This window comes from Andrena cerasifolii, unplaced genomic scaffold (genome assembly GCF_050908995.1).
Source record: "Andrena cerasifolii isolate SP2316 unplaced genomic scaffold, iyAndCera1_principal scaffold0868, whole genome shotgun sequence".
NCBI lineage: Eukaryota > Metazoa > Arthropoda > Insecta > Hymenoptera > Andrenidae > Andrena > Andrena cerasifolii.
Genome location: NW_027485760.1, coordinates 2,492 through 26,961, shown reverse-complemented (window position 1 = coordinate 26,961; position 24,470 = coordinate 2,492). Strand labels below are relative to the sequence as shown.

The window sequence follows — 24,470 nt, the reverse complement described above, 5'->3', positions numbered from 1 at the left end:
GAAAAAATAGGTAAATAAATGAGAGAAAAAAATAGGTAAATAACTAGAGAAAAAATAGTTAAGTAAATAGAGAAAACAAAAGAGGTAAATAAATAGAGAAAAATAGGTAAATAAAATAGGGAAAAATAGGTAAATAAACAGAGAAAAATAGGTAAATAAGTAGAGAAAACAAAAGAGGTAAACAAATAGAGAAAAAATAGGAAAATAAATAGAGAAAAAATAGGTAAATTATCTGGAGAAAAATGGGTGTATAAATAGAGATAAATAGCTAAATATATCAAAGAAAAAAAGGTAAATAAAAAAATATGTAAAGAAATTAGAGGAAAAAATAGGTAAATAAGTGAGAAAGAAAAATGCGTAAATAACTAGAGAAAAAATTGGTAACTAAATAGAGAAAAATAGGTAAATAAATAGAGAAAAAATAGGTATATTATATAGAAAAAAATAGGTGTATATATAGAGATAAATAGCTAAATAAATCAAAGAAAAAAAGGTACATAAAAAAATAGGTAAATAAATTAGAGGAAAAAATAGGTAAATAACTAGAGAAAAATAGGTAAATAAATAGAGAAAACAAAACAGGTAAATAAATAGAGAAAAATAGGAAAATAAATAGAGAAAAAATAGGTAAATTATCTAGAGAAAAAATAGGTGTATAAATATAGATAAATAGCTAAATAAATCAAAGAAAAAAAGGTAAATAAAACAATAGGTAAATAAATTAAAGGAAAAAATAGGTAAATAAATAGATAAAAAATAGGTAAATAAACTAGAGAAAAAAAGTGTATAAATACAGAAAAATAGCTAAATAAACCAAAGGAAAAAATGTAAATAAAAAAATAGGTAAATAAATTAGAGGAAAAAATAGGTAACTAAACAGAGAAAAAATAGGAAAATAAATGAGAGAAAATATAGGTAAATAACTAGAGAAACAATAGGTAAATAAATAGGGAAAAATAGGTAAATAAATAGAGAAAAAATAGGTAAATAAAATAGGGAAAAATAGGTAAATAAACAGAGAAAAATAGGTAAATAAGTAGAGAAAACAAAAGAGGTAAACAAATAGAGAAAAAATAGGAAAATAAATAGAGAAAAAATAGGTAAATTATCTGGAGAAAAATGGGTGTATAAATAGAGATAAATAGCTAAATATATCAAAGAAAAAAAGGTAAATAAAAAAATATGTAAAGAAATTAGAGGAAAAAATAGGTAAATAAGTGAGAAAGAAAAATGCGTAAATAACTAGAGAAAAAATTGGTAACTAAATAGAGAAAAATAGGTAAATAAATAGAGAAAAAATAGGTATATTATATAGAAAAAAATAGGTGTATATATAGAGATAAATAGCTAAATAAATCAAAGAAAAAAAGGTAAATAAAAAAATAGGTAAATAAATTAGAGGAAAAAATAGGTAAATAACTAGAGAAAAATAGGTAAATAAATAGAGAAAACAAAACAGGTAAATAAATAGAGAAAAATAGGAAAATAAATAGAGAAAAATAGGTAAATTATCTAGAGAAAAAATAGGTGTATAAATATAGATAAATAGCTAAATAAATCAAAGAAAAAAAGGTAAATAAAACAATAGGTAAATAAATTAAAGGAAAAAATAGGTAAATAAATAGATAAAAATAGGTAAATAAACTAGAGAAAAAAAGTGTATAAATACAGAAAAATAGCTAAATAAACCAAAGGAAAAAATGTAAATAAAAAAATAAGTAAATAAATTAGAGGAAAAAATAGGTAACTAAACAGAGAAAGAATAGGAAAATAAATGAGAGAAAATATAGGTAAATAAATAGAGAAAAAATAGGTAAATAAATAGAGAAAAATAGGTAAATAAACCAAAGAAAAAAAGGTAAATAAGTTAAAGGAAAAAATAGGTAAATAAACAGAGAAAAATACGTAAATAAATGAGAGAGAGAAATAGGTAAATATATAGAGAAAAATAGGTAAATAAATAGAGAAAAAAGAGGTAAATAAATAGAGAAAAATAGGTAAATAAGTACATAAGAAAATAGGTAAATAAAATAGAGAAAAATAGGCAAATAAATGAGAGAAAAAAATAGGTAAATAACTAGAGAAAAAATAGTTAAGTAAATAGAGAAAACAAAAGAGGTAAATAAATAGAGAAAAAATAGGTAAATAAAATAGGGAAAAATAGGTAAATAAATAGAGAAAAAATAGGTAAATAAAATAGGGAAAAATAGGTAAATAAACAGAGAAAAATAGGTAAATAAGTAGAGAAAACAAAAGAGGTAAACAAATAGAGACAAAATAGGAAAATAAATAGAGAAAAAATAGGTAAATTATCTGGAGAAAAATGGGTGTATAAATAGAGATAAATAGCTAAATATATCAAAGAAAAAAAGGTAAATAAAAAATATGTAAAGAAATTAGAGGAAAAAATAGGTAAATAACTAGAGAAAATATAGGTAAATGACTAGAGAAAAAATAGGTGTATAAATAGAGAAAAATAGCTAAATAAATCAAGGGAAAAAAGGTAAACAAAAAAATAGGTAGATAAATTACAGGAAAAAATGGGTAACTAAATAGAGAAGAAATAGGTAAGTAAATGAGAGAAAAAAATAGGTAAATATCTAGCGAAAAATAGGTAAATAAATAGAGAAAAAGTAGGTAAATATAATAGAGAAAAAGTAGGTAAATAAACAGAGAAAAAATAGGTAAATAAATTAGAGAAAAAAATAGATAAAGAAATAGTGAAAAATAGGTAATGAAGTAGAGAATACAAAGGAGGTAAATAAAAACAGAAAATAGGTAAATAAATAGAGAAAAATAGTTAAATAATTTAGAGAAAAAAATAGGCAAATAAATAGAGAAACATAGGTAATGAAGTAGAGAAAACAAAGTAGGTAAATAAATACAGAAAAAAAGAGGTAAATAACTAGAGAAAAAATAGGTAAATAAATAGAGAAAAAATAGGTAAATAAATAGAGAAAAAGAGCTAAATAAATAGAGAAAAATAGGTAAATAAATAAAGGGAAAAAAGGTAAATAAAAAAATAGGTAAAAAAAATAAAAGGAAAAAATGGATAACTAAACAGAGAAAAAATAGGTAAATAAATGAGAGAAAAAAATAGGTAAATAACTAGAGAAAAAATAGTTAAGTAAATAGAGAAAACAAAAGAGGTAAATAAATAGAGAAAAATAGGTAAATAAAATAGGGAAAAATAGGTAAATAAACAGAGAAAAATAGGTAAATAAGTAGAGAAAACAAAAGAGGTAAACAAATAGAGAAAAAATAGGAAAATAAATAGAGAAAAAATAGGTAAATTATCTGGAGAAAAATGGGTGCATAAATAGAGATAAATAGCTAAATATATCAAAGAAAAAAAGGTAAATAAAAAAATATGTAAAGAAATTAGAGGAAAAAATAGGTAAATAAGTGAGAAAGAAAAATGCGTAAATAACTAGAGAAAAAATTGGTAACTAAATAGAGAAAAATAGGTAAATAAATAGAGAAAAAATAGGTATATTATATAGAAAAAAATAGGTGTATATATAGAGATAAATAGCTAAATAAATCAAAGAAAAAAAGGTACATAAAAAAATAGGTAAATAAATTAGAGGAAAAAATAGGTAAATAACTAGAGAAAAATAGGTAAATAAATAGAGAAAACAAAACAGGTAAATAAATAGAGAAAAATAGGAAAATAAATAGAGAAAAATAGGTAAATTATCTAGAGAAAAAATAGGTGTATAAATATAGATAAATAGCTAAATAAATCAAAGAAAAAAAGGTAAATAAAACAATAGGTAAATAAATTAAAGGAAAAAATAGGTAAATAAATAGATAAAAAATAGGTAAATAAACTAGAGAAAAAAAGTGTATAAATACAGAAAAATAGCTAAATAAACCAAGGAAAAAATGTAAATAAAAAAATAGGTAAATAAATTAGAGGAAAAAATAGGTAACTAAACAGAGAAAAAATAGGAAAATAAATGAGAGAAAATATAGGTAAATAACTAGAGAAACAATAGGTAAATAAATAGGGAAAAATAGGTAAATAAACCAAAGAAAAAAAGGTAAATAAGTTAAAGGAAAAAATAGGTAAACAAACAGAGAAAAATACGTAAATAAATGAGAGAGAGAAATAGGTAAATATATAGAGAAAAATAGGTAAATAAATAGAGAAAAAAGAGGTAAATAAATAGAGAAAAATAGGTAAATAAGTACATAAGAAAATAGGTAAATAAAATAGAGAAAAATAGGCAAATAAATGAGAGAAAAAAATAGGTAAATAACTAGAGAAAAAATAGTTAAGTAAATAGAGAAAACAAAAGAGGTAAATAAATAGAGAAAAAATAGGTAAATAAAATAGGGAAAAATAGGTAAATAAATAGAGAAAAAATAGGTAAATAAAATAGGGAAAAATAGGTAAATAAACAGAGAAAAATAGGTAAATAAGTAGAGAAAACAAAAGAGGTAAACAAATAGAGAAAAAATAGGAAAATAAATAGAGAAAAAATAGGTAAATTATCTGGAGAAAAATGGGTGCATAAATAGAGATAAATAGCTAAATATATCAAAGAAAAAAAGGTAAATAAAAAAATATGTAAAGAAATTAGAGGAAAAAATAGGTAAATAACTAGAGAAAATATAGGTAAATGACTAGAGAAAAAATAGGTGTATAAATAGAGAAAAATAGCTAAATAAATCAAGGGAAAAAAGGTAAACAAAAAAATAGGTAGATAAATTACAGGAAAAAATGGGTAACTAAATAGAGAAGAAATAGGTAAGTAAATGAGAGAAAAAAATAGGTAAATATCTAGCGAAAAAATAGGTAAATAAATAGAGAAAAAGTAGGTAAATATAATAGAGAAAAAGTAGGTAAATAAACAGAGAAAAAATAGGTAAATAAATTAGAGAAAAAAATAGATAAAGAAATAGTGAAAAATAGGTAATGAAGTAGAGAATACAAAGGAGGTAAATAAAAACAGAAAATAGGTAAATAAATAGAGAAAAATAGTTAAATAATTTAGAGAAAAAATAGGCAAATAAATAGAGAAACATAGGTAATGAAGTAGAGAAAACAAAGTAGGTAAATAAATACAGAAAAAAAGAGGTAAATAACTAGAGAAAAAATAGGTAAATAAATAGAGAAAAAATAGGTAAATAAATAGAGAAAAAGAGCTAAATAAATAGAGAAAAATAGGTAAATAAATAAAGGGAAAAAAGGTAAATAAAAAAATAGGTAAAAAAAAGAAAAGGAAAAAATGGATAACTAAACAGAGAAAAAATAGGTAAATAAATGAGAGAAAAAAATAGGTAAATAACTAGAGAAAAAATAGTTAAGTAAATAGAGAAAACAAAAGAGGTAAATAAATAGAGAAAAAATAGGTAAATAAAATAGGGAAAAATAGGTAAATAAATAGAGAAAAATAGGTAAATAAAATAGGGAAAAATAGGTAAATAAACAGAGAAAAATAGGTACATAAGTAGAGAAAACAAAAGAGGTAAACAAATAGAGAAAAAATAGGAAAATAAATAGAGAAAAAATAGGTAAATTATCTGGAGAAAAATGGGTGTATAAATAGAGATAAATAGCTAAATAAATCAAAGAAAAAAAGGTAAATAAATAAATAGGTAAATAAATCAAGGGAAAAAAGGTAAATAAAAAAATAGGTAAATAAATAAGAGGAAAAAATGGATAACTAAACAGAGAAAAAATAGGTAAATAAATGAGAGAAAAAAATAGGTAAATAACTAGAGAAAAAATAGTTAAGTAAATAGAGAAAACAAAAGAGGTAAATAAATAGAGAAAAATAGGTAAATAAAATAGGGAAAAATAGGTAAATAACAGAGAAAAATAGGTAAATAAGTAGAGAAAACAAAAGAGGTAAACAAATAGAGAAAAAATAGGAAAATAAATAGAGAAAAAATAGGTAAATTATCTGGAGAAAAAATGGGTGTATAAATAGAGATAAATAGCTAAATATATCAAAGAAAAAAAGGTAAATAAAAAAATATGTAAAGAAATTAGAGGAAAAAATAGGTAAATAAGTGAGAAAGAAAAATGCGTAAATAACTAGAGAAAAAATTGGTAACTAAATAGAGAAAAATAGGTAAATAAATAGAGAAAAAATAGGTATATTATATAGAAAAAAATAGGTGTATATATAGAGATAAATAGCTAAATAAATCAAAGAAAAAAGGTAAATAAAAAAATAGGTAAATAAATTAGAGGAAAAAATAGGTAAATAACTAGAGAAAAATAGGTAAATAAATAGAGAAAACAAAACAGGTAAATAAATAGAGAAAAATAGGAAAATAAATAGAGAAAAATAGGTAAATTATCTAGAGAAAAAATAGGTGTATAAATATAGATAAATAGCTAAATAAATCAAAGAAAAAAAGGTAAATAAAACAATAGGTAAATAAATTAAAGGAAAAAATAGGTAAATAAATAGATAAAAAATAGGTAAATAAACTAGAGAAAAAAAGTGTATAAATACAGAAAAATAGCTAAATAAACCAAAGGAAAAAATGTAAATAAAAAAATAGGTAAATAAATTAGAGGAAAAAATAGGTAACTAAACAGAGAAAAAATAGGAAAATAAATGAGAGAAAATATAGGTAAATAACTAGAGAAACAATAGGTAAATAAATAGAGAAAAATAGGTAAATAAATAGAGAAAAAATAGGTAAATAAATAGAGAAAAATAGGTAAATAAACCAAAGAAAAAAAGGTAAATAAGTTAAAGGAAAAAATAGGTAAATAAACAGAGAAAAATACGTAAATAAATGAGAGAGAGAAATAGGTAAATATATAGAGAAAAATAGGTAAATAAATAGAGAAAAAAGAGGTAAATAAATAGAGAAAAATAGGTAAATAAGTACATAAGAAAATAGGTAAATAAAATAGAGAAAAATAGGCAAATAAATGAGAGAAAAAAATAGGTAAATAACTAGAGAAAAAATAGTTAAGTAAATAGAGAAAACAAAAGAGGTAAATAAATAGAGAAAAAATAGGTAAATAAAATAGGGAAAAATAGGTAAATAAATAGAGAAAAAATAGGTAAATAAAATAGGGAAAAATAGGTAAATAAACAGAGAAAAATAGGTAAATAAGTAGAGAAAACAAAAGAGGTAAACAAATAGAGAAAAAATAGGAAAATAAATAGAGAAAAAATAGGTAAATTATCTGGAGAAAAATGGGTGCATAAATAGAGATAAATAGCTAAATATATCAAAGAAAAAAAGGTAAATAAAAAAATATGTAAAGAAATTAGAGGAAAAAATAGGTAAATAACTAGAGAAAATATAGGTAAATGACTAGAGAAAAAATAGGTGTATAAATAGAGAAAAATAGCTAAATAAATCAAGGGAAAAAAGGTAAACAAAAAAATAGGTAGATAAATTACAGGAAAAAATGGGTAACTAAATAGAGAAGAAATAGGTAAGTAAATGAGAGAAAAAAATAGGTAAATATCTAGCGAAAAAATAGGTAAATAAATAGAGAAAAAGTAGGTAAATATAATAGAGAAAAAGTAGGTAAATAAACAGAGAAAAAATAGGTAAATAAATTAGAGAAAAAAATAGATAAAGAAATAGTGAAAAATAGGTAATGAAGTAGAGAATACAAAGGATGTAAATAAAAACAGAAAATAGGTAAATAAATAGAGAAAAATAGTTAAATAATTTAGAGAAAAAATAGGCAAATAAATAGAGAAACATAGGTAATGAAGTAGAGAAAACAAAGTAGGTAAATAAATACAGAAAAAAAGAGGTAAATAACTAGAGAAAAAATAGGTAAATAAATAGAGAAAAAATAGGTAAATAAATAGAGAAAAAGAGCTAAATAAATAGAGAAAAATAGGTAAATAAATAAAGGGAAAAAAGGTAAATAAAAAAATAGGTAAAAAAAATAAAAGGAAAAAATGGATAACTAAACAGAGAAAAAATAGGTAAATAAATGAGAGAAAAAAATAGGTAAATAACTAGAGAAAAAATAGTTAAGTAAATAGAGAAAACAAAAGAGGTAAATAAATAGAGAAAAAATAGGTAAATAAAATAGAGAAAAAATAGGTAAATTATATAGAAAAAAAATAGGTGTATATATAGAGATAAATAGCTAAATAAATCAAAGAAAAAAAGGTAAATAAAAAAATAGGTAAATAAATCAAGGGAAAAAAGGTAAATAAAAAAATAGGTAAATAAATAAGAGGAAAAAATGGATAACTAAACAGAGAAAAAATAGGTAAATAAATGAGAGAAAAAAATAGGTAAATAACTAGAGAAAAAATAGTTAAGTAAATAGAGAAAACAAAAGAGGTAAATAAATAGAGAAAAATAGGTAAATAAAATAGGGAAAAATAGGTAAATAAACAGAGAAAAATAGGTAAATAAGTAGAGAAAACAAAAGAGGTAAACAAATAGAGAAAAAATAGGAAAATAAATAGAGAAAAAATGGGTAAATTATCTGGAGAAAAAATGGGTGTATATATAGAGATAAATAGCTAAATATATCAAAGAAAAAAGGTAAATAAAAAAATATGTAAAGAAATTAGAGGAAAAAATAGGTAAATAAGTGAGAAAGAAAAATGCGTAAATAACTAGAGAAAAAATTGGTAACTAAATAGAGAAAAATAGGTAAATAAATAGAGAAAAAATAGGTATATTATATAGAAAAAATAGGTGTATATATAGAGATAAATAGCTAAATAAATCAAAGAAAAAAGGTAAATAAAAAAATAGGTAAATAAATTAGAGGAAAAAATAGGTAAATAACTAGAGAAAAATAGGTAAATAAATAGAGAAAACAAAACAGGTAAATAAATAGAGAAAAATAGGAAAATAAATAGAGAAAAATAGGTAAATTATCTAGAGAAAAAATAGGTGTATAAATATAGATAAATAGCTAAATAAATCAAAGAAAAAAGGTAAATAAAACAATAGGTAAATAAATTAAAGGAAAAAATAGGTAAATAAATAGATAAAAATAGGTAAATAAACTAGAGAAAAAAAGTGTATAAATACAGAAAAATAGCTAAATAAACCAAAGGAAAAAATGTAAATAAAAAAATAGGTAAATAAATTAGAGGAAAAAATAGGTAACTAAACAGAGAAAAAATAGGAAAATAAATGAGAGAAAATATAGGTAAATAACTAGAGAAACAATAGGTAAATAAATAGAGAAAAATAGATAAATAAATAGAGAAAAAATAGGTAAATAAATAGAGAAAAATAGGTAAATAAACCAAAGAAAAAAAGGTAAATAAGTTAAAGGAAAAAATAGGTAAATAAACAGAGAAAAATACGTAAATAAATGAGAGAGAGAAATAGGTAAATATATAGAGAAAAATAGGTAAATAAATAGAGAAAAAAGAGGTAAATAAATAGAGAAAAATAGGTAAATAAGTACATAAGAAAATAGGTTAATAAAATAGAGAAAAATAGGCAAATAAATGAGAGAAAAAAATAGGTAAATAACTAGAGAAAAAATAGTTAAGTAAATAGAGAAAACAAAAGAGGTAAATAAATAGAGAAAAAATAGGTAAATAAAATAGGGAAAAATAGGTAAATAAATAGAGAAAAATAGGTAAATAAAATAGGGAAAAATAGGTAAATAAACAGAGAAAAATAGGTACATAAGTAGAGAAAACAAAAGAGGTAAATAAATAGAGAAAAATAGGAAAATAAATAGAGAAAAAATAGGTACATAAGTAGAGAAAACAAAAGTGGTAAATAAATAGAGAAAAATAGGAAAATAAATAGAGAAAAAATAGGTAAATTATATAGAAAAAAATAGGTGTATATATAGAGATAAATAGCTAAATAAATCAAAGAAAAAAAGGTAAATAAAAAAATAGGTAAATAAATTAGAGGAAAAAATAGGTAAATAACTAGAGGAAAATAGGTAAATAAATAGAGAAAACAAAACAGGTAAATAAATAGAGAAAAATAGGAAAATAAATAGAGAAAAATAGGTAAATTATCTAGAGAAAAAATAGGTGTATAAATATAGATAAATAGCTAAATAAATCAAAGAAAAAAAGGTAAATAAAACAATAGGTAAATAAATTAAAGGAAAAAATAGGTAAATATCTAGAGAAAAAATAGGTAAATAAATAGAGAATAATAGGTAAATAAACCAAAGAAAAAAAGGTAAATAAAAAAATAGGTAAATAAGTTACAGGAAAAAATAGGTAAATAAACAGAGAAAAATACGTAAATAAATGAGAGAGAGAAATAGGTAAATATATAGAGAAAAATAGGTAAATAAATAGAGAAAAAAGAGGTAAATGAATAGAGAAAAATAGGTAAATAAGTACATAAGAAAATAGGTAAATAAAATAGAGAAAAAATAGGCAAATAAATAGATAAAAATAGGTAAATAAACTAGAGAAAAAATAGGTGTATAAATAGAGAAAAATAGGTAAATAAATCAAGGGAAAAAAGGTAAATAAAAAAATAGGTATATAAATTACAGGAAAAAATGGGTAACTAAATAGAGAAGGAATAGGTAAGTAAATGAGAGAAAAAAATAGGTCAATATCTAGCGTAAAAATAGGTAAATAAATAGAGAAAAAGTAGGTAAATATAATAGAGAAAAAGTAGGTAAATAAACAGAGAAAAAATAGGTAAATAAATTAGAGAAAAAATAGATAAAGAAATAGTGAAAAATAGGTAATGAAGTAGAGAATACAAAGGAGGTAAATAAAAACAGAAAATAGGTAAATAAATAGAGAAAAATAGGTAAATAATTTAGAGAAAAAATAGGCAAATAAATAGAGAAACATATGTAATGAAGTAGAGAAAACAAAGTAGGTAAATAAATACAGAAAAAAGAGGTAAATAACTAGAGAAAAAATAGGTAAATAAATAGAGAAAAAATAGGTAAATAAATAGAGAAAAAATAGGTAAATAAATAGAGAAAAAGAGCTAAATAAATAGAGAAAAATAGCTAAATAAATCAAGGGAAAAAAGGTAAATAAAAAAATAGGTATATAAATTACAGGAAAAAATGGGTAACTAAATAGAGAAGGAATAGGTAAGTAAATGAGAGAAAAAAATAGGTCAATATCTAGCGTAAAAATAGGTAAATAAATAGAGAAAAAGTAGGTAAATATAATAGAGAAAAAGTAGGTAAATAAACAGAGAAAAAAATAGGTAAATAAATTAGAGAAAAAAATAGATAAAGAAATAGTGAAAAATAGGTAATGAAGTAGAGAATACAAAGGAGGTAAATAAAAACAGAAAATAGGTAAATAAATAGAGAAAAATAGGTAAATAATTTAGAGAAAAAAATAGGCAAATAAATAGAGAAACATATGTAATGAAGTAGAGAAAACAAAGTACGTAAATAAATACAGAAAAAAGAGGTAAATAACTAGAGAAAAAATAGGTAAATAAATAGAGAAAAAATAGGTAAATAAATAGAGAAAAAGTAGGTAAATATAATAGAGAAAAAGTAGGTAAATAAACAGAGAAAAAATAGGTAAATAAATTAGAGAAAAAAATAGATAAAGAAATAGTGAAAAATAGGTAATGAAGTAGAGAATACAAAGGAGGTAAATAAAAACAGAAAATAGGTAAATAAATACAGAAAAATAGGTAAATAATTTAGAGAAAAAAATAGGCAAATAAATAGAGAAACATATGTAATGAAGTAGAGAAAACAAAGTAGGTAAATAAATACAGAAAAAAGAGGTAAATAACTAGAGAAAAAATAGGTAAATAAATAGAGAAAAATAGGTAAATAACTAGAGAAAAAATAGTTAAGTAAATAGAGAAAACAAAAGAGGTAAATAAATAGAGAAAAATACGTAAATAAATGAGAGAGAGAAATAGGTAAATATATAGAGAAAAATAGGTAAATAAATAGAGAAAAAAGAGGTAAATGAATAGAGAAAAATAGGTAAATAAGTACATAAGAAAATAGGTAAATAAAATAGAGAAAAAATAGGCAAATAAATAGATAAAAATAGGTAAATAAACTAGAGAAAAAATAGGTGTATAAATAGAGAAAAATAGCTAAATAAATCAAGGGAAAAAAGGTAAATAAAAAAATAGGTATATAAATTACAGGAAAAAATGGGTAACTAAATAGAGAAGGAATAGGTAAGTAAATGAGAGAAAAAAATAGGTCAATATCTAGCGTAAAAATAGGTAAATAAATAGAGAAAAATAGGTAAATAAAATAGGGAAAAATAGGTAAATAAACAGAGAAAATAGGTAAATAAGTAGAGAAAACAAAAGAGGTAAACAAATAGAGAAAAAAATAGGAAAATAAATAGAGAAAAAATAGGAAAATAAATAGAGAAAAAATAGGTAAATTATCTGGAGAAAAATGGGTGTATAAATAGAGATAAATAGCTAAATATATCAAAGAAAAAAAGGTAAATAAAAAAATATGTAAAGAAATTAGAGGAAAAAATAGGTAAATAAGTGAGAAAGAAAAATGCGTAAATAACTAGAGAAAAAATTGGTAACTAAATAGAGAAAAATAGGTAAATAAATAGAGAAAAAATAGGTATATTATATACAAAAAGATAGGTGTATATATAGAGATAAATAGCTAAATAAATCAAAGAAAAAAAGGTACATAAAAAATAGGTAAATAAATTAGAGGAAAAAATAGGTAAATAACTAGAGAAAAATAGGTAAATAAATAGAGAAAACAAAACAGGTAAATAAATAGAGAAAAATAGGAAAATAAATAGAGAAAAATAGGTAAATTATCTAGAGAAAAAATAGGTGTATAAATATAGATAAATAGCTAAATAAATCAAAGAAAAAAAGGTAAATAAAACAATAGGTAAATAAATTAAAGGAAAAAATAGGTAAATAAATAGATAAAAAATAGGTAAATAAATACAGAAAAATAGGTAAATTAGGTAGAGAAAAAATAGGTGTATAAATAGAGAAAAATAGGTAATGAAGTACAGAAAACAAAGTAGGTAAATAAATACAGAAAAAAGAGGTAAATAAGTACATAAGAAAATAGGTAAATAAAATAGAGAAAAAATAGGCAAATAAATAGATAAAAATAGGTAAATAAACTAGAGAAAAAATAGGTGTATAAATAGAGAAAAATAGCTAAATAAATCAAGGGAAAAAAGGTAAACAAAAAAATAGGTAGATAAATTACAGGAAAAAATGGGTAACTAAATAGAGAAGAAATAGGTAAGTAAATGAGAGAAAAAAATAGGTAAATATCTAGCGAAAAAATAGGTAAATAAATAGAGAAAAAGTAGGTAAATATAATAGAGAAAAAGTAGGTAAATAAACAGAGAAAAAATAGGTAAATAAATTAGAGAAAAAAATAGATAAAGAAATAGTGAAAAATAGGTAATGAAGTAGAGAATACAAAGGAGGTAAATAAAAACAGAAAATAGGTAAATAAATAGAGAAAAATAGGTAAATAATTTAGAGAAAAAAATAGGCAAATAAATAGAGAAACATAGGTAATGAAGTAGAGAAAACAAAGTAGGTAAATAAATACAGAAAAAAAGAGGTAAATAACTAGAGAAAAAATAGGTAAATAAATAGAGAAAAAATAGGTAAATAAATAGAGAAAAAGAGCTAAATAAATAGAGAATAATAGGTAAATAAATAAAGGGAAAAAAGGTAAATAAAAAAATAGGTAAAAAAACTAAAAGGAAAAAATGGATAACTAAACAGAGAAAAAATAGGTAAATAAATGAGAGAAAAAAATAGGTAAATAACTAGAGAAAAAATAATTAAGTAAATAGAGAAAACAAAAGAGGTAAATAAATAGAGAAAAAATAGGTAAATAAAATAGGGAAAAATAGGTAAATAAATAGAGAAAAGTAGGTAAATAAAATAGGGAAAAATAGGTAAATAAACAGAGAAAAATAGGTAAATAAGTAGAGAAAACAAAAGAGGTAAACAAATAGAGAAAAAATAGGAAAATAAATAGAGAAAAAATAGGTAAATTATCTGGAGAAAAATGGGTGTATAAATAGAGATAAATAGCTAAATATATCAAAGAAAAAAAGGTAAATAAAAAAATATGTAAAGAAATTAGAGGAAAAAATAGGTAAATAAGTGAGAAAGAAAAATGCGTAAATAACTAGAGAAAAAATTGGTAACTAAATAGAGAAAAATAGGTAAATAAATAGAGAAAAAATAGGTATATTATATAGAAAAAAATAGGTGTATATATAGAGATAAATAGCTAAATAAATCAAAGAAAAAAAGGTACATAAAAAAATAGGTAAATAAATTAGAGGAAAAAATAGGTAAATAACTAGAGAAAAATAGGTAAATAAATAGAGAAAACAAAACAGGTAAATAAATAGAGAAAAATAGGAAAATAAATAGAGAAAAATAGGTAAATTATCTAGAGAAACAATAGGTGTATAAATATAGATAAATAGCTAAATAAATCAAAGAAAAAAAGGTAAATAAAGCAATAGGTAAATAAATTAAAGGAAAAAATAGGTAAATAAATAGATAAAAAATAGGTAAATAAACTAGAGGAAAAAGTGTATAAATACAGAAAAATAGCTAAATAAACCAAAGGAAAAAATGTAAATAAAAAAATAGGTAAATAAATTAGAGGAAAAAATAGGTAACTAAACAGAGAAAAAATAGGAAAATAAATGAGAGAAAATATAGGTAAATAACTAGAGAAACAATAGGTAAATAAATAGAGAAAAATAGGTAAATAAATAGAGAAAAAATAGGTAAATAAATAGAGAAAAATAGGTAAATAAACCAAAGAAAAAAAGGTAAATAAGTTAAAGGAAAAAATAGGTAAATAAACAGAGAAAAATACGTAAATAAATGAGAGAGAGAAATAGGTAAATATATAGAGAAAAATAGGTAAATAAATAGAGAAAAAAGAGGTAAATAAATAGAGAAAAATAGGTAAATAAGTACATAAGAAAATAGGTAAATAAAATAGAGAAAAATAGGCAAATAAATGAGAGAAAAAAATAGGTAAATAACTAGAGAAAAATAGTTAAGTAAATAGAGAAAACAAAAGAGGTAAATAAATAGAGAAAAAATAGGTAAATAAAATAGGGAAAAATAGGTAAATAAACAGAGAAAAATAGGTAAATAAGTAGAGAAAACAAAAGAGGTAAACAAATAGAGAAAAAAATAGGAAAATAAATAGAGAAAAAATAGGTAAATTATCTGGAGAAAAATGGGTGTATAAATAGAGATAAATAGCTAAATATATCAAGAAAAAAAGGTAAATAAAAAAATATGTAAAGAAATTAGAGGAAAAAATAGGTAAATAAGTGAGAAAGAAAAATGCGTAAATAACTAGAGAAAAAATTGGTAACTAAATAGAGAAAAATAGGTAAATAAATAGAGAAAAAATAGGTATATTATATAGAAAAAAATAGGTGTATATATAGACATAAATAGCTAAATAAATCAAAGAAAAAAAGGTAAAAAAAAAATAGGTAAATAAATTAGAGGAAAAAATAGGTAAATAACTAGAGAAAAATAGGTAAATAAATAGAGAAAACAAAACAGGTAAATAAATAGAGAAAAATAGGAAAATAAATAGAGAAAAATAGGTAAATTATCTAGAGAAAAAATAGGTGTATAAATATAGATAAATAGCTAAATAAATCAAAGAAAAAAAGGTAAATAAAACAATAGGTAAATAAATTAAAGGAAACAATAGGTAAATAAATAGATAAAAAATAGGTAAATAAACTAGAGAAAAAAAGTGTATAAATACAGAAAAATAGCTAAATAAACCAAAGGAAAAAATGTAAATAAAAAAATAGGTAAATAAATTAGAGGAAAAAATAGGTAACTAAACAGAGAAAAAATAGGAAAATAAATGAGAGAAAATATAGGTAAATAAATAGAGAAAAAATAGGTAAATAAATAGAGAAAAATAGGTAAATAAAATAGGGAAAAATTGGTAAATAAATAGAGAAAAAATAGGTAAATAAAATAGGGAAAAATAGGTAAATAAACAGAGAAAAATAGGTAAATAAGTAGAGAAAACAAAAGAGGTAAACAAATAGAGACAAAATAGGAAAATAAATAGAGAAAAAATAGGTAAATTATCTGGAGAAAAATGGGTGTATAAATAGAGATAAATATCTAAATATATCAAAGAAAAAAAGGTAAATAAAAAAATATGTAAAGAAATTAGAGGAAAAAATAGGTAAATAACTAGAGAAAATATAGGTAAATGACTAGAGAAAAAATAGGTGTATAAATAGAGAAAAATAGCTAAATAAATCAAGGGAAAAAAGGTAAACAAAAAAATAGGTAGATAAATTACAGGAAAAAATGGGTAACTAAATAGAGAAGAAATAGGTAAGTAAATGAGAGAAAAAAATAGGTAAATATCTAGCGAAAAAATAGGTAAATAAATAGAGAAAAAGTAGGTAAATATAATAGAGAAAAAGTAGGTAAATAAACAGAGAAAAAATAGGTAAATAAATTAGAGAAAAAAATAGATAAAGAAATAGTGAAAAATAGGTAATGAAGTAGAGAATACAAAGGAGGTAAATAAAAACAGAAAATAGGTAAATAAATAGAGAAAAATAGTTAAATAATTTAGAGAAAAAATAGGCAAATAAATAGAGAAACATAGGTAATGAAGTAGAGAAAACAAAGTAGGTAAATAAATACAGAAAAAAAGAGGTAAATAACTAGAGAAAAAATAGGTAAATAAATAGAGAAAAAATAGGTAAATAAATAGAGAAAAAGAGCTAAATAAATAGAGAAAAATAGGTAAATAAATAAAGGGAAAAAAGGTAAATAAAAAAATAGGTAAAAAAATAAAAGGAAAAAATGGATAACTAAACAGAGAAAAAATAGGTAAATAAATGAGAGAAAAAAATAGGTAAATAACTAGAGAAAAAATAGTTAAGTAAATAGAGAAAACAAAAGAGGTAAATAAATAGAGAAAAAATAGGTAAATAAAATAGAGAAAAAATAGGTAAATTATATAGAAAAAAAATAGGTGTATATATAGAGATAAATAGCTAAATAAATCAAAGAAAAAAAGGTAAATAAAAAATAGGTAAATAAATCAAGGGAAAAAAGGTAAATAAAAAAATAGGTAAATAAATAAGAGGAAAAAATGCATAACTAAACAGAGAAAAAATAGGTAAATAAATGAGAGAAAAAAATAGGTAAATAACTAGAGAAAAAATAGTTAAGTAAATAGAGAAAACAAAAGAGGTAAATAAATAGAGAAAAATAGGTAAATAAAATAGGGAAAAATAGGTAAATAAACAGAGAAAAATAGGTAAATAAGTAGAGGAAACAAAAGAGGTAAACAAATAGAGAAAAAATAGGAAAATAAATAGAGAAAAAATAGGTAAATTATCTGGAGAAAAAATGGGTGTATAAATAGAGATAAATAGCTAAATATATCAAAGAAAAAAAGGTAAATAAAAAAATATGTAAAGAAATTAGAGGAAAAAATAGGTAAATAAGTGAGAAAGAAAAATGCGTAAATAACTAGAGAAAAAATTGGTAACTAAATAGAGAAAAATAGGTAAATAAATAGAGAAAAAATAGGTATATTTATAGAAAAATAGGTGTATATATACAGATAAATAGCTAAATAAATCAAAGAAAAAAGGTAAATAAAAAAAATAGGTAAATAAATTACAGGAAAAAATAGGTAAATAACTAGAGAAAAATAGGTAAATAAATAGAGAAAACAAAACAGGTAAATAAATAGAGAAAAATAGGAAAATAAATAGAGAAAAATAGGTAAATTATCTAGAGAAAAAATAGGTGTATAAATATAGATAAATAGCTAAATAAATCAAAGAAAAAAGGTAAATAAAACAATAGGTAAATAAATTAAAGGAAAAAATAGGTAAATGAATAGATAAAAAATAGGTAAATAAACTAGAGAAAAAAAGTGTATAAATACAGAAAAATAGCTAAATAAACCAAAGGAAAAAATGTAAATAAAAAAATAGGTAAATAAATTAGAGGAAAAATAGGTAACTAAACAGAGAAAAAATAGGAAAATAAATGAGAGAAAATATAGGTAAATAACTAGAGAAACAATAGGTAAATAAATAGAGAAAAATAGATAAATAAATAGAGAAAAATAGGTAAATAAATAGAGAAAAGTAGGTAAATAAACCAAAGAAAAAAAGGTAAATAAGTTAAAGGAAAAAATAGGTAAATAAACAGAGAAAAATACGTAAATAAATGAGAGAGAGAAATAGGTAAATATATAGAGAAAAATAGGTAAATAAATAGAGAAAAAAGAGGTAAATAAATAGAGAAAAATAGGTAAATAAGTACATAAGAAAATAGGTAAATAAAATAGAGAAAAATAGGCAAATAAATGAGAGAAAAAAATAGGTAAATAACTAGAGAAAAAATAGTTAAGTAAATAGAGAAAACAAAAGAGGTAAATAAATAGAGAAAAAATAGGTAAATAAAATAGGGAAAAATAGGTAAATAAATAGAGAAAAATAGGTAAATAAACCAAAGAAAAAAAGGTAAATAAAAAAATAGGTAAATAAGTTACAGGAAAAAATAGGTAAATAAACAGAGAAAAATACGTAAATAAATGAGAGAGAGAAATAGGTAAATATATAGAGAAAAATAGGTAAATAAATAGAGAAAAAAGAGGTAAATGAATAGAGAAAAATAGGTAAATAAGTACATAAGAAAATAGGTAAATAAAATAGAGAAAAAATAGGCAAATAAATAGATAAAAATAGGTAAATAAACTAGAGAAAAATAGGTGTATAAATAGAGAAAAATAGCTAAATAAATCAAGGGAAAAAAGGTAAATAAAAAAATAGGTATATAAATTACAGGAAAAAATGGGTAACTAAATAGAGAAGGAATAGGTAAGTAAATGAGAGAAAAAAATAGGTCAATATCTAGCGTAAAAATAGGTAAATAAATAGAGAAAAAGTAGGTAAATATAATAGAGAAAAAGTAGGTAAATAAACAGAGAAAAAATAGGTAAATAAATTAGAGAAAAAAATAGATAAAGAAATAGTGAAAAATAGGTAATGAAGTAGAGAATACAAAGGAGGTAAATAAAAACAGAAAATAGGTAAATAAATAGAGAAAAATAGGTAAATAATTTAGAGAAAAAATAGGCAAATAAATAGAGAAACATATGTAATGAAGTAGAGAAAACAAAGTAGGTAAATAAATACAGAAAAAAGAGGTAAATAACTAGAGAAAAAATAGGTAAATAAATAGAGAAAAAATAGGTAAATAAATAGAGAAAAAATAGGTAAATAAATAGAGAAAAAATAGGTAAATAAATAGAGAAAAAGAGCTAAATAAATAGAGAAAAATAGCTAAATAAATCAAGGGAAAGAAGGTAAATAAAAAAATAGGTATATAAATTACAGGAAAAAATGGGTAACTAAATAGAGAAAGGAATAGGTAAGTAAATGAGAGAAAAAAATAGGTCAATATCTAGCGTAAAAATAGGTAAATAAATAGAGAAAAAGTAGGTAAATATAATAGAGAAAAAGTAGGTAAATAAACAGAGAAAAAATAGGTAAATAAATTAGAGAAAAAATAGATAAAGAAATAGTGAAAAATAGGTAATGAAGTAGAGAATACAAAGGAGGTAAATAAAAACAGAAAATAGGTAAATAAATAGAGAAAAATAGGTAAATAATTTAGAGAAAAAAATAGGCAAATAAATAGAGAAACATATGTAATGAAGTAGAGAAAACAAAGTAGGTAAATAAATACAGAAAAAGAGGTAAATAACTAGAGAAAAATAGGTAAATAAATAGAGAAAAAATAGGTAAATAAATAGAGAAAAAGTAGGTAAATATAATAGAGAAAAAGTAGGTAAATAAACAGAGAAAAAATAGGTAAATAAATTAGAGAAAAAAATAGATAAAGAAATAGTGAAAAATAGGTAAATAAATAGAGAAAACAAAACAGGTAAATAAATAGAGAAAAATAGGAAAATAAATAGAGAAAAATAGGTAAATTATCTAGAGAAAAAATAGGTGTATAAATATAGATAAATAGCTAAATAAATCAAAGAAAAAAGGTAAATAAAACAATAGGTAAATAAATTAAAGGAAAAAATAGGTAAATGAATAGATAAAAAATAGGTAAATAAACTAGAGAAAAAAAGTGTATAAATACAGAAAAATAGCTAATAAACCAAAGGAAAAAATGTAAATAAAAAAATAGGTAAATAAATTAGAGGAAAAAATAGGTAACTAAACAGAGAAAAATAGGAAAATAAATGAGAGAAAATATAGGTAAATAACTAGAGAAACAATAGGTAAATAAATAGAGAAAAATAGATAAATAAATAGAGAAAAATAGGTAAATAAATAGAGAAAAATAGGTAAATAAACCAAAGAAAAAAAGGTAAATAAGTTAAAGGAAAAAATAGGTAAATAAACAGAGAAAAATACGTAAATAAATGAGAGAGAGAAATAGGTAAATATATAGAGAAAAATAGGTAAATAAATAGAGAAAAAAGAGGTAAATAAATAGAGAAAAATAGGTAAATAAGTACATAAGAAAATAGGTAAATAAAATAGAGAAAAATAGGCAAATAAATGAGAGAAAAAAATAGGTAAATAACTAGAGAAAAATAGTTAAGTAAATAGAGAAAACAAAAGAGGTAAATAAATAGAGAAAAAATAGGTAAATAAAATAGGGAAAAATAGGTAAATAAATAGAGAAAAATAGGTAAATAAACCAAAGAAAAAAAGGTAAATAAAAAAATAGGTAAATAAGTTACAGGAAAAAATAGGTAAATAAACAGAGAAAAATACGTAAATAAATGAGAGAGAGAAATAGGTAAATATATAGAGAAAAATAGGTAAATAAATAGAGAAAAAAGAGGTAAATGAATAGAGAAAAATAGGTAAATAAGTACATAAGAAAATAGGTAAATAAAATAGAGAAAAAATAGGCAAATAAATAGATAAAAATAGGTAAATAAACTAGAGAAAAAATAGGTGTATAAATAGAGAAAAATAGCTAAATAAATCAAGGGAAAAAAGGTAAATAAAAAAATAGGTATATAAATTACAGGAAAAAATGGGTAACTAAATAGAGAAGGAATAGGTAAGTAAATATGAGAGAAAAAAATAGGTCAATATCTAGCGTAAAAATAGGTAAATAAATAGAGAAAAAGTAGGTAAATATAATAGAGAAAAAGTAGGTAAATAAACAGAGAAAAAATAGGTAAATAAATTAGAGAAAAAAATAGATAAAGAAATAGTGAAAAATAGGTAATGAAGTAGAGAATACAAAGGAGGTAAATAAAAACAGAAAATAGGTAAATAAATAGAGAAAAATAGGTAAATAATTTAGAGAAAAAATAGGCAAATAAATAGAGAAACATATGTAATGAAGTAGAGAAAACAAAGTAGGTAAATAAATACAGAAAAAAGAGGTAAATAACTAGAGAAAAAATAGGTAAATAAATAGAGAAAAAATAGGTAAATAAATAGAGAAAAAATAGGTAAATAAATAGAGAAAAAATAGGTAAATAAATAGAGAAAAAGAGCTAAATAAATAGAGAAAAATAGCTAAATAAATCAAGGGAAAGAAGGTAAATAAAAAAATAGGTATATAAATTACAGGAAAAAATGGGTAACTAAATAGAGAAGGAATAGGTAAGTAAATGAGAGAAAAAAATAGGTCAATATCTAGCGTAAAAATAGGTAAATAAATAGAGAAAAAGTAGGTAAATATAATAGAGAAAAAGTAGGTAAATAAACAGAGAAAAAATAGGTAAATAAATTAGAGAAAAAAATAGATAAAGAAATAGTGAAAAATAGGTAATGAAGTAGAGAATACAAAGGAGGTAAATAAAAACAGAAAATAGGTAAATAAATAGAGAAAAATAGGTAAATAATTTAGAGAAAAAAATAGGCAAATAAATAGAGAAACATATGTAATGAAGTAGAGAAAACAAAGTAGGTAAATAAATACAGAAAAAAGAGGTAAATAACTAGAGAAAAATAGGTAAATAAATAGAGAAAAAATAGGTAAATAAATAGAGAAAAAGTAGGTAAATATAATAGAGAAAAAGTAGGTAAATAAACAGAGAAAAAATAGGTAAATAAATTAGAGAAAAAAATAGATAAAGAAATAGTGAAAAATAGGTAATGAAGTAGAGAATACAAAGGAGGTAAATAAAAACAGAAAATAGGTAAATAAATAGAGAAAAATAGTTAAATAATTTAGAGAAAAAAATAGGCAAATAAATAGAGAAACATAGGTAATGAAGTAGAGAAAACAAAGTAGGTAAATAAATACAGAAAAAAGAGGTAAATAACTAGAGAAAAAATAGGTAAATAAATAGAGAAAAATAGGTAAATAACTAGAGAAAAAATAGTTAAGTAAATAGAGAAAACAAAAGAGGTAAATAAATAGAGAAAAATACGTAAATAAATGAGAGAGAGAAATAGGTAAATATATAGAGAAAAATAGGTAAATAAATAGAGAAAAAAGAGGTAAATGAATAGAGAAAAATAGGTAAATAAGTACATAAGAAAATAGGTAAATAAAATAGAGAAAAAATAGGCAAATAAATAGATAAAAATAGGTAAATAAACTAGAGAAAAAATAGGTGTATAAATAGAGAAAAATAGCTAAATAAATCAAGGGAAAAAAGGTAAATATAAAATAGGTGTATAAATTACAGGAAAAAATGGGTAACTAAATAGAGAAGGAATAGGTAAGTAAATGAGAGAAAAAAATAGGTCAATATCTAGCGTAAAAATAGGTAAATAAATAGAGAAAAAGTAGGTAAATATAATAGAGAAAAAGTAGGTAAATAAACAGAGAAAAAATAGGTAAATAAATTAGAGAAAAAAATAGATAAAGAAATAGTGAAAAATAGGTAATGAAGTAGAGAATACAAAGGAGGTAAATAAAAACAGAAATAGGTAAATAAATAGAGAAAAATAGGTAAATAATTTAGAGAAAAAAATAGGCAAATAAATAGAGAAACATATGTAATGAAGTAGAGAAAACAAAGTAGGTAAATAAATACAGAAAAAAGAGGTAAATAACTAGAGAAAAAATAGGTAAATAAATAGAGAAAAAATAGGTAAATAAATAGAGAAAAAATAGGTAAATAAATAGAGAAAAAGAGCTAAATAAATAGAGAAAAATAGCTAAATAAATCAAGGGAAAAAAGGTAAATAAAAAAATAGGTATATAAATTACAGGAAAAAATGGGTAACTAAATAGAGAAGGAATAGGTAAGTAAATGAGAGAAAAAAATAGGTCAATATCTAGCGTAAAAATAGGTAAATAAATAGAGAAAAAGTAGGTAAATATAATAGAGAAAAAGTAGGTAAATAAACAGAGAAAAAATAGGTAAATAAATTAGAGAAAAAAATAGATAAAGAAATAGTGAAAAATAGGTAATGAAGTAGAGAATACAAAGGAGGTAAATAAAAACAGAAAATAGGTAAATAAATAGAGAAAAATAGGTAAATAATTTAGAGAAAAAAATAGGCAAATAAATAGAGAAACATATGTAATGAAGTAGAGAAAACAAAGTAGGTAAATAAATACAGAAAAAAGAGGTAAATAACTAGAGAAAAAATAGGTAAATAAATAGAGAAAAATAGGTAAATAAATAGAGAAAAAGTAGGTAAATATAATAGAGAAAAAGTAGGTAAATAAACAGAGAAAAAATAGGTAAATAAATTAGAGAAAAAAATAGATAAAGAAATAGTGAAAAATAGGTAATGAAGTAGAGAATACAAAGGAGGTAAATAAAAACAGAAAATAGGTAAATAAATAGAGAAACATATGTAATGAAGTAGAGAAAACAAAGTAGGTAAATAAATACAGAAAAAAGAGGTAAATAACTAGAGAAAAAATAGGTAAATAAATAGAGAAAAAATAGGTAAATAAATAGAGAAAAAATAGGTAAATAAATAGAGAAAAAATAGGTAAATAAATAGAGAAAAAGAGCTAAATAAATAGAGAAAAATAGCTAAATAAATCAAGGGAAAAAAGGTAAATAAAAAATAGGTATATAAATTACAGGAAAAAATGGGTAACTAAATAGAGAAGGAATAGGTAAGTAAATGAGAGAAAAAAATAGGTCAATATCTAGCGTAAAAATAGGTAAATAAATAGAGAAAAAGTAGGTAAATATAATAGAGAAAAAGTAGGTAAATAAACAGAGAAAAATAGGTAAATAAATTAGAGAAAAAAATAGATAAAGAAATAGTGAAAAATAGGTAATGAAGTAGAGAATACAAAGGAGGTAAATAAAAACAGAAAATATGTAAATAAATAGAGAAAAATAGGTAAATAATTTAGAGAAAAAAATAGGCAAATAAATAGAGAAACATATGTAATGAAGTAGAGAAAACAAAGTAGGTAAATAAATACAGAAAAAAGAGGTAAATAACTAGAGAAAAATAGGTAAATAAATAGAGAAAAAATAGGTAAATAAATAGAGAAAAAGTAGGTAAATATAATAGAGAAAAAGTAGGTAAATAAACAGAGAAAAAATAGGTAAATAAATTAGAGAAAAAAATAGA

General features: G+C 21.3%; 2 long non-coding RNA genes across 5 annotated transcripts; both read left to right on the top strand.

The window, feature by feature from the left end:
* The first annotated feature begins 3,329 nt into the window (after window positions 1-3,329).
* LOC143378179 (uncharacterized) lies at window positions 3,330-17,387 on the top strand. 4 transcript variants are annotated; one of them, XR_013087749.1, is made up of 6 exons: window positions 3,330-5,176; window positions 5,608-8,636; window positions 9,750-11,696; window positions 13,504-15,298; window positions 16,658-17,154; window positions 17,248-17,387. It is a non-coding gene; the product is annotated as an uncharacterized LOC143378179 (long non-coding RNA). The 4 variants fall into 4 exon arrangements; XR_013087748.1 differs by having other exon boundaries at window positions 16,658-17,387; XR_013087750.1 differs by lacking the exons at window positions 13,504-15,298; window positions 16,658-17,154; window positions 17,248-17,387 and adding an exon at window positions 12,085-12,106 and having other exon boundaries at window positions 9,750-12,036.
* A 1,985-nt stretch (window positions 17,388-19,372) lies between these two features.
* On the top strand, window positions 19,373-23,974 carry LOC143378181 (uncharacterized). The gene is made up of 3 exons (XR_013087751.1): window positions 19,373-21,018; window positions 21,573-22,576; window positions 23,105-23,974. It is a non-coding gene; the product is annotated as an uncharacterized LOC143378181 (long non-coding RNA).
* The last annotated feature ends 496 nt before the right edge of the window (window positions 23,975-24,470 follow it).